The sequence below is a fragment of the Canis lupus genome, chromosome 7 (assembly GCF_048164855.1).
Source record: "Canis lupus baileyi chromosome 7, mCanLup2.hap1, whole genome shotgun sequence".
Lineage (NCBI taxonomy): Eukaryota > Metazoa > Chordata > Mammalia > Carnivora > Canidae > Canis > Canis lupus.
Genome location: NC_132844.1, coordinates 67,713,465 through 67,722,149, shown reverse-complemented (window position 1 = coordinate 67,722,149; position 8,685 = coordinate 67,713,465). Strand labels below are relative to the sequence as shown.

Genomic DNA, 8,685 nt, shown 5'->3' with positions numbered 1-8,685 from the left:
GAATCATTTGAGGAAGAAGGGAAGAAGACCCTGAGGCCTGAGAAATGGAGGACTTACAATTTAAGTACCTGATCTGAGCAATCTGGCAGATTATTTAGAAAGGCTGGCACTGATAGTAGAGTTTAATGTGCATCCCAGCTCTGTCACTTCTCTGAGCCTCAGTTTCCTTAAGTGACAAAGGAGGCTAACAACAGCATCCACCTCCCAGAATCATGAATAATAAATGAGCTTGTGTGTACAAAGGCCTGAGCCCAACACTTGGTCCCTGGTAGCAATTGATATTAGCTATTATTGTGAATAATAATGTCACAAGCTCCCGGGGGAGGAAGGCCAGATCACTCTCTGAACACTAAAGCCACTTTGAGGAGGTTAAGCTGGTCATGACTCAGAAAAATCAGTAAGTCACCAAGTGTCAAGTTCCATCTTGCAGCTTCCATTAGGATTGTGTGATTCCTAGAGGGGAAGGGGGTCTGATTCTTCCCCCCCCAGACATGGCCCCATGTCTGCCATGTTCTCTGGGACTGATGGGGGAGGATCACGGACTAACAGGTCTGCCAAGCTTTGGGGGAGGCAACATAAATAGAGCCTTCAGCTCACTTGTCCAGCCAGGCTCAAGAATATTTCTAAAGTACTTGGGGAAACAAGAGTGTCAAGGATGGACCTCATGGGCCCAGAGAACCAGCAGACCCAAACTGGAGGGTCCATGACCTTGGAGGCTGTTGCAGGGCTGGGTGATGAGAGAGAGAAAGGGAACTGGGGTTTTTTATCTTTTGGAATCCAACTTTTCTCCTCCCACCCCACACTCCCACAAGAATTTGGAACCCAAGGACTGACTGGGGGGTGGTGCAGGGCCCAGGTGGGAGGTGGGCAGATGAGAGCAGGGGTGATTGCCTGACAGCAGGATGCCACAGCTGAAGAAGGAAGTATAAATATACAGCGGCCAGTGTAGGACTGGACAGAGGCCATATGAAACACACGGTACATTCCGGCCCCAGCGTAACAAACTGTACCAGCCTTTTGGAGAGTTGGGAGCACTGTGAAGGGGAGGGAAGAGAGCAGAGGTTCCTTCGAGGTTGGCCCTGCCTCCTCCTCCCCCACTTCTCCCACAGCTCGGGCACCGCAGGGAAAGTCCCGATGTTCCTTTTGCAACCACAGGAAACCTACTATCCCTGCTCACACTCTGTACCCAGTGTTCCTCTCAGCAGCTCCAGACTGGGAGGGAGCAGTGAGTGGGGGAGAGAGAGGAGGCTGGGGGGAGGGCAGTGTAGGCAGCCACAGCAGCCCAGGTACCATGAGGGAAATGGCAAGCATGGCTTGGGCACTAACAGAGCTTTGCAAGGGAGGTACAGATGGCAGTGAGGTGCAGGGAAGGAAGTGCCTTGCCCAAGATCACACAGCCAGTCGTTCACCAGGGTGGGACCAGAGTGCATCCAGAGCTGGGCAGTGCCGGGCAGCTCTCTTGGGTGTACTGTGCAGGCGTGGCAGGCCAGGGAACAGGCAGTGCCCGGGAACTGAGGGTGGGGAGCCCAGATCCAAGGCTGCCTCTACGCTCTGGTTAGCTCTGGGCAGGTCTGGCTTGGGCACCATCCCCTCCACTCCTTCCAAACCTACCCTCCTCCTCCACCTAAATATTAGAGATAATGCATGTAAAGAGGCTAGCATGGAGGCTGCTTGGTGGTGATGTCAACCAGAATGAGTCACCTCCACACCTCCTCTCTCCTCCTCCACACACACAGCTCAAGGCCTAGAACCTCCTGGGATCTTTCTCCCATATCACCACCTCCTTCCTGAGTCCCTATAACTCAACGTTTGGTACTCACCACCTGCTGGCTTGGGTTATTATTTAACCTCACGAGCTGTCTGTTTGTCTCTTCAACTGGTCTGCAAACTGCCCAAGGGCAGGAAATCATTTCAATACACCCAACATTTACTGAACATCAAATCCAGTGCCAAGCTGGGCCTGTGGGGGATGAGCTCAAGTGATGGCGGAGGCCTCAAAGAGGCAGACTTTGTTTCTGCCTCAAGGACTTTTTAATCTGGTTAGAAGAGCTGGATTAGTAAACAGATCACTAGAATATGAGACAGGCCACACGCTGTGCTGCGAGAAAGGTACAGACTGAATGTGCTGGGCATTCAGAAGGGAGAGGAATCAGATTTGGCTGGCGCTGTTTCAAGCAGGCTTTTATGAGTTGGAGCTTAAGAGATGGGTATGCGGAGGATGGGCACTCCTGGCAGGAGAAATGGCACAGCACACTGTGGAGGTTGCAGGTGGGAGATGAAAGGACTTTAGCAATTGTCTTCAACTTTCTAATGACATCCTTAGCAGGACCCAACAGAGCCTTCCATGTGGTAGGTGCTCAGATAAGTTCTTTGTCCCCTCCTTGGTTTGGAAGCAGTGGAACCTTCAGGAACTGCACTCAGTGACGTCTTTCTGTAGACGGATGGGTAAAGAGAAAACGTGGTTCTGAATAAATCCGGGTTTGGGGCTGGAACAAAGGGAGGGGTCAGGCTCCAGTGTGGGGTCGTCTTCTCCACCCGGCAGTCCACTGCTCGGCCCTTCGTACTCCTGGCGTCTGGCCAGGGGTTTCCCCAGCTATCCCAGAGGGCTGGGCTCGGTTCGCCAGCCCCTGGGAATCCCTGGAGCCTCCAGGATGGTGCGAGGCGCCGTTGGGGAAGGGGGTCCGGGGCACGAGGAGGGGCTCCTCCGGGGGAATCGCTCGAATAGGCCCCCTCCAGCGGGCTTCCGTTGTCACGTGACTGCATCCCGGGTCTTCCAAGTGTGGGGCTGACGCGCTCGGCGATCCTCCTCCAGACCGGACCGTGCGCTTCTGGGGCTCGGGTGGCGGCCGGGGTGGCTGCTTCTCCCTCGAGGAGCTACGAACACCTGCACCCCTCCCAACTGTGCTCGGGTCCCGCACACGCCCGGGATTCCACTGCGGGCTCAGGTGGGGGATGGAGACGTCTGGGTGCTGGCAGCCCGGAGCCCGGGCTAGAGGCGGCGAGGAACCCCCCGCCCCCGGCCCGGCGCGCGTCTCCGGGGCTCGGCACCGGCCCCCGGCCGCCCCTGGCCGGGCTCCAGCGCGCGCTCTCAGGGCTGCGGCGGCGGGGAGGCTGCGCGCCGAGCGCAAGCCGCGAGCACAAACAGGGCGAGGAGGCTGGTGTGAGCGCCTGGGCCCGGTGCCAGCGCGCCGGGGCTGGAACACAATGTCCCGAGCGGGCGGGCGAGCGGGGAGCGAGAACAGCCTGACTCAGCAGCTGGGTAAGTGGGTGTGCTCGCTCACCAGATCAACCGCTCTTGCAGCCTGCGGTCAGCGACGACCCGACTCTCGGAGGCTCCCTCGAGCGGGGGGCGGGCGGGGGGGCGGGGGGAGGGCGGGCGCGCGGCCGGCTCCCGGGCTCCCGCCCCTGCCTGCCGCGCGGGACCTCCACGTGGCGCGTTTGCGCATCCCTCTGCCCTCTCGCCCCTGCGTTCCGGTGTCTCACGGCCCCCAGCCCGGCGGAGCAGGCTCGGCCCCATCCCCACCGGGAGGGGCGCTGCGCTCTCCGCCTGCCACCCGCCAGGTGTGGCCCGGCCTGCAGCTTCTGTGTACAAGTCCCAGTTTCCCCCAAAGCCCACCATCCTGGGAGGCCTCCGGAGGTCTTGGTGTGTGGGATGTAACTCATCGCTGCAGATGGAGGTAGAAATCTGTTCTGGGGTGGTGAAGCGCTGCAGGAAAAGGATGCTGAGAGAAGTGGGATATAGGGCAAGAAGATGTCCCCCACCTCTGTCCTCGGCTGACCCAGAGTTTAGAGTCTCTTCCTGTCCCCTCCCTTCAAAACCACCAGGCCCCTGAAGATTTCCTCAGAGGGAGGGAGAAGCAGGTGGGGAGGTGCTTTGAAGCCTGAGACCTTGCTTTTCTGCCTTACCCACCCTCCCACCCAAAGCCACAACAAAGACTCATGAATCCTGCCATCCAGCCACAAAGCTTCTTCCTCCTCTGTGCCTGCTGTCCTGGTGGGGCCACTATGAGGATGACAGCCCAGGGCAGGACTTTTCCTGGAGGCGGAGACCTGTCCCACACCCTAGCCTCCTGGGGTGTCTGCAAGGTGCCCCAGGGGACACGCTGTGCCTGGAGTGTGCCAGGGCTGGCAGGGAGGGGCTCGGTCCTCTGCTGAGTTCCAGGAAAGGCCCTGGCAGCCAGCATAGGCCTGAGCTCCAGGGCCTTGGAGGGTGGGGCTGGGGGAGGGACCCCAGGCAGCTGAAGTGCCTCACCTGGGCCCCATGCCCCTGGGCCATCTGATGGCATCTCTGGCACCCTCTGAGGAGATGGATGCCAATGCAGGCCTGGGCCATGGATCCCCTTCCCACACATACAGTCCTATTTCCCACAAATGTGCTCACCCAGCCAGTGTTCACCGAATGTCCCAACCAGAAGGTAACTTAACTGTCATCAACTCCAAGCTTCTATCTGATGAATGAAATCTGTCTGTGGTATCCCAGGTCAGTAATTGTTCTGAACCTGTCTGCATATCTATTGTGACAGGGACACTCTGACAAGGCAGCCCACTGCCCTTCTGGACTCCCCTGTCTCCAAGTCCAGTCACCTACAGAACATCTGCCCTCACATGACCTGGAAGTGACTGAACTTGTCCTCCTGTCTCACACCAGCTCTTCCCCACTGCCCACTGTGACTCTCCCATCCCCCACACTCACCGGGAAGATGGGTTAATTTTTAACTATTTTCTCTCCTTCGCCATCCCGTATCTGACCGACTACCAAATTCCTCCCTTTGTTGCTTTTATTACAAGATGTATTGTTCTTTATTTTTCTCATTCACCTCTTCCTCTCTATCCCCATAGGTTCCACCTTTGGCTCAAATTCCCACAGCCTCTGCCACACTGTCCTTTCTGACCTATGTTTTTCCTTTCTCCTACATAGGTTTTTCCTGGATAGTTTTTCTCAGATGCTGTTTATGTTGTATGCTTTTAGCTTCAGACTCCTCAACCGGGTGTACTGGGTATACCGACTTCTAACCTGTGTGTTCCGTATGAAGGGACCTGGGCTCATTCGTGGTGTGCCTAGATCACAGAGCCTAGCCCTGGGCCTGGTACATAGCAGAAGGGCAGCAAATGTTAGTCAAGGGATCAATCCACTTGGTGTGCTGTTTTCTCATTTTTCTCTCTCGACTCAGTCTCCCCATTCCCATAGAGCCTATTGGTTCCTGGTACTCAGGGCTCAGGCCCTTTTGTTTTGAAGAGTGACTATTTTTTAATCTACCAAATCTTCTGAGTCGGGTGGGGAAGGGAGAAGCTGATACTCAAGTTAACATCAATGAATCTGTGCCAAATGCCAACTGCAGAGACCTTGAGTGCAGAGTGGAATGAGTGCAGCTGCCTGTTGGGAATCTCTGCTTCCCTAAGACACATAAAACCACTGAGGAGGGTGGAAGGCTAAAAGGTGAGTGGGTACAGTTGGTGACTGTGGGTTTACAGAGGGATCTTTTCACAATTGGGAGATTCCAGCTTGCCTAGCTCTGGTCCCTGATGTCCTTAGATTGTTCTCTTTCTTGGCACTGCATTTCATACACACACACACACACACACACACACACACTCCTGGTGATCTTGGCCTCAGCACTTCAAAATACCTCCTGCAGGAAGGCTCTGATAATGTCCACCCAACTTTGATCATTTGGTCAACTTCTCTCTGAGCCTTATGATCTGCCTTCAATCTCTAATCTATTTTATTGCTTAGTTATGTCCTGTAATTTTTTCAACTCCATAGATTATAAGCTCCTTTATGTCAGGGATAGTTATCTTTCATTTATTTATTTAATATAATCTACTTCTTTTGAGAAGGAAGCGTGGGATAGGACACTGCAACTCTGGAGGCTGTATAAACCTGAATCTGGATTCCAATACTTAGCTGTTTGGCCTTGGGCAAGTCTCTCAACCTCTCTGAGCCTGTTTGTTCATCTGTGGAAGTTGCTGGTGATACTTACCTTGCAGAATGAGGGGCAAAGGTCAGAGAGACTACAAAGGGCCAAGAAAGTGCCTTTGCATAGTGATCAGACGACGGCTCGTCTTCTTCCTTGTTTGGTTGGAATTCTTCCCTGCATTGGGGGACAGATTTCCTTAACTAGCCCCACCCACCCACCCACTGGAACACTTGAGCGTGAAAAAGGACACTATTAATCATTACACCGGTTCTACAGACGTGACCCGGGGCGCAAGGCCAGGCTACCCTAACTCACAATAACGAGTGAGGACAGGGTTCGGATCCCGAGCCACCAGAACCCCGCGCCTAAGCAGGGAGCCGAGCAGAGCTCAAGCTCAATGAACGTTTGTTGAATGAACAGAGCCGATCCTCCCTCAGTTCTCGCAGCAGCAGCAGCAGCGAGTGAAGCCGCAGATTGAAAAGCCCGCCCCCGCCGCCTCCCCACCCCCACCCCCGGCCCCGGCCCCGCCCGGAGCCCGGAGCCCGGAGCCTGGAGCCTCCTTTCTCTAAGATCTCTCCTCCAGCCCGGTTCCCCGCCCTTCGTTGCCGTGGAAACAGTGACGTAGGCGCGAGGGGCGTGGCCTCTCCATCCTCTCCGGGAGCCCCTGGCCCCTTCCTCTCCGACCGGGGGAGCGGATGAGGTTGGGGTCCTGGACCCTACCGCCCGGCTCCGGCCCGGCCATCCCCCGCGGGCCAGGGGTTCGCTCGGGGGCGGCCAGCCCCCCGCCAGCCCACCCGGCGCCAGCGAGCTAGCGGGGGTCCGGAGATGCCGGCCTCAGCCCCCGGGATCCCTCTCCGTCCCTTCCCCACCGACGGGCCAAGGGATCCCGCCCTAGCCGGGCAGCCCTGGGGCGCGCTGCGCGTCCTGGGGGCAGGCGGGAGGGCGGGAGCCCGGGGGGCGCCGCGGAGCCGCGGAGCACGGGAGACAAGGAGTTAAACTAGGTGCCGGCGGCGGGCGCGGCGGGAGTGGGGGGAGGGAGCGAAGGGAAAGTGAGAGCGGGGGCGGGGGGCGGGGGGACGGGAGCGAAAGAACATCCTGTGCCCGCCGCCGGATGCGCGCCTGGGGAGGAGGTAGTCCGGGGGGGCTGCTGGGGGGCCCGGGGCGGGGACAGGCGCGGCCTCCGCCCCCCTCCGCGGCCCTCCTCCTCTGGGGGCGCCGCTCCCGGCGCTTTCGCCGCGTTTCTCGCGGTGCCCACGCTTTCTCTGGAGTAACGAGCTGCCGTGAGGCCCCCGATCTGGTGCCTGGGCCGGGGTAAGCGCCAGCTGGGGCGGGACGGTCTCGGCGATGTGGGGTCCGCGGCGGGGCGCGGGCGGCACCCCCAGCGTCTCGCCTCCCTATTTCTGGCTTTCTGACGCGGGTGGGGGGGCAACTCGCACGTAGGCTTTGCCCCCTGTTCACCGAGAGTCACAACATACGTTCTCTCATTCAGTCTGACAACAGCACTTCCTGGTAGTAGGTAAGTTTCCGTAGACCCGTATTCCGGAGGAGGAAACTGAGGCCCGGATTATGGAGTTTGCCCAAACCCAAGCCCATGGGTCTGCAGTGAGCTTTTCATTGTAGAGTAGGCTGATTCCCCTTGGCTTCCCCTGTCCATACAAGCTCCGGTCCTCTCCAGAGTCACCCACCGAAATGGTCTAACACTGTGTCTTGCACAGTAGCCCCTCCAAGAGCTTTTCTAATTAACTAGGCTGAAACACTCATTACCAGAGCCCAGTAGTCTGGGGTTTCATAGGTGGGGAATGGGCTGGGGGGAATAGCACTTCTGGTTTAAGTATTTGGGGGGAGGGCTTCAAAGAGTGCTCCAGAGTTGTTCCAGGCAATTAAATGGGTTAGGGGAGTTGAGGTTGATTAGCCCGAAGAAGAGCAGGGTGGGAGGGGTAGAGGGGATGAATAATGTGTCTTAGAGGTGTCATTCAGGCCCACCATCTGTGTGCTCACTGCCTTCCCACACCCAACATTTTGGTCCAGGTGAAACCTGCTTGTAATAGTAATGATTACAGTTGACATTTGATGGGTACTTCATCTTCACAAGCAACCCCATGCAGACATTACTATTCCCATTTTACAGGGAGGGAAGTCAGCTACAAAGAGAGCACAAAGCTAAGTCAGTGACTGAACTAGTTTCGAACCCTGGCAGTCTGGCCAGAGCCCACACTCCTTCACTAAGCGAAACTGCACCTACCATGATGGGAATATCGGCTTTGAAAGTAGAAAGCCAGTGCAGATGACAGAGAGGTGTGTGCTATGGCAGCCCACGTCTTTTTGCCCTGGTAAGGACAGGTAAGAAACTTGGGGGCTGGCAGTGTGTACATGGAATCTCAGATCTCTCTCATCAGTGGTTCCAGATCTTTGGATTTGACAGAAGAGACAAAACAAGAAAACAACAGCCAAGTCCTTACAAAGTTGCAGCTTTAATTCATGTACCCTAAGAACATTCAGAACACAACTACCATCTGTTACCACCATTATTTCATAAGGGCAAGTGGATTTTAATTCTCAAAGTAAGAAAGACCTCATCTGAATCAAAATCAGCTCTTCCCAAGAATGGATAGTCATTGGCTTTACACCAACAAATGGACATTCCTGTGTGTGTGTGTGTGTGTGTGTGTGTTTCATTGTGCTGTGGATTAGTGAAACTGTCACTCTGGGGATGGCCTCTGCCTCTTAATCCCTCTGCTTCATTTCAAAGCAGAACCAAAAGTGGGCT

General features: G+C 56.2%; 1 protein-coding gene and 1 long non-coding RNA gene across 2 annotated transcripts in view; both read right to left on the bottom strand.

The window, feature by feature from the left end:
- FKBP5 (FKBP prolyl isomerase 5) overlaps positions 1 to 3,060 on the bottom strand; it is a 136,683-nt gene extending 133,623 nt beyond the window's left edge. Inside the window, exon 1 of the mRNA XM_072833296.1 lies at positions 1,821 to 3,060. The gene's annotated coding sequence lies outside the window, so the exon portion shown is untranslated. The remainder of the gene's footprint in view (positions 1 to 1,820) is intronic.
- A 358-nt stretch (positions 3,061 to 3,418) lies between these two features.
- Positions 3,419 to 6,403, bottom strand: LOC140637150 (uncharacterized). The gene is made up of 3 exons (XR_012034400.1): positions 6,234 to 6,403; positions 5,982 to 6,092; positions 3,419 to 3,706 (listed from the first exon to the last, which is right to left on the bottom strand). It is a non-coding gene; the product is annotated as an uncharacterized lncRNA (long non-coding RNA).
- Between the last annotated feature and the right edge of the window lie 2,282 nt (positions 6,404 to 8,685).